Raw genomic sequence first — 1147 nt, 5'->3', positions numbered from 1 at the left:
TAAGGAGCCTCATTTTGGCAAGGGTCAGAGAATTCCATGGTGCCGCTGGTGGGGCCCAGGAAGAACAAAGGTGAGACTGGCTGGGCCCCTGTCCTGCTAGCCCACTGCCCACTGCGGGGGACAGGAGGGAGCGGAGGGAACCCAACACCTGGCGGCAGAGGGTGTGTCCCGCAGGAGGAGTGTCCGGAGCTATTCCCAGAGCTGTCCACGTCTGCAGCTGCACAAAGCCCTCTTTATTCCCGGTGGGGTTGCGGAGACACCGCGGTGGCTGACGTGGAGGCTCCCTCCCAGCAGCGCTCAGAGCTCTGGCCAGGCGGGCACATCGGGGGGCAGACGTCCTCAGAGGCTGCGGTGGGAGCCAGCAGCGTCTCTGCCCCAGTCTCCTTTCAGCAAAAGAGTTGGAAGACGAATCTGAATGTGTATAAGGCCTGATTGGCAATAAATATGTTTGTTCAGTGTGTGCTGTGGGAGCCATGCTGGGGCTGTGGTGGCAAGCAGGACAGACAGGGGCCCCTGGACAGGGGGTTTGGGGTGGGAGGCAGACAGGAGGCGGGTGACAGCTTTAACTACAGTTGTCTCGGGTTACCACGGTTTCGCTGTAACCATGGTCAACAGTAGCCCAAAAACTGAAAGGAAATCACACAAATAATTCACACGCTGTTCTGAGTGGCTCAGTGCTGAGACCCTATGTGCATGGGCTGTCCCTTTCTGCTGTGTGTCCACCTGTCCGTGCTCCAGCCAGCTCGGTCATCAGACGGACTCTCGTGGTATCACAGGGTCTAAGTCACCCTAAATTTACTTGATGACGACGGCCCCAAACCACAGAAGTCACGATGCCAAGGAAGGACCAGGCATAACTCATGCAAGGGCAGATTAGCTCTAGAACCATGTGGCAAAAAAGCCAGGCACATAGGAAAAAAGCAAAGTATGTCAGGTTGATTGGGAACTAACTATCCATGGTTTCAGTTGTCCACTGGGGATGTCAGAAATGTCCCCCAGAGAAGGAAGAACTACTGTACTAATAAGACAGAGCAACACGTTGGCACTGGAGATTTAGCTCAGTGGTGCCATGGCCTGCCTCACAAGTGCAAGGTCCAGAGTTCGATACCCCATGCCAAAAAAAAAAAAAAAAAAAAAAAAAAAAAAA

The sequence above is a fragment of the Fukomys damarensis genome, unplaced genomic scaffold (assembly GCF_012274545.1).
Source record: "Fukomys damarensis isolate Sample0158 unplaced genomic scaffold, DMR_v1.0_HiC HiC_scaffold_7, whole genome shotgun sequence".
Classification (NCBI taxonomy): Eukaryota; Metazoa; Chordata; class Mammalia; order Rodentia; family Bathyergidae; genus Fukomys; species Fukomys damarensis.
Note: the sequence above shows the minus strand (reverse complement) of the source record.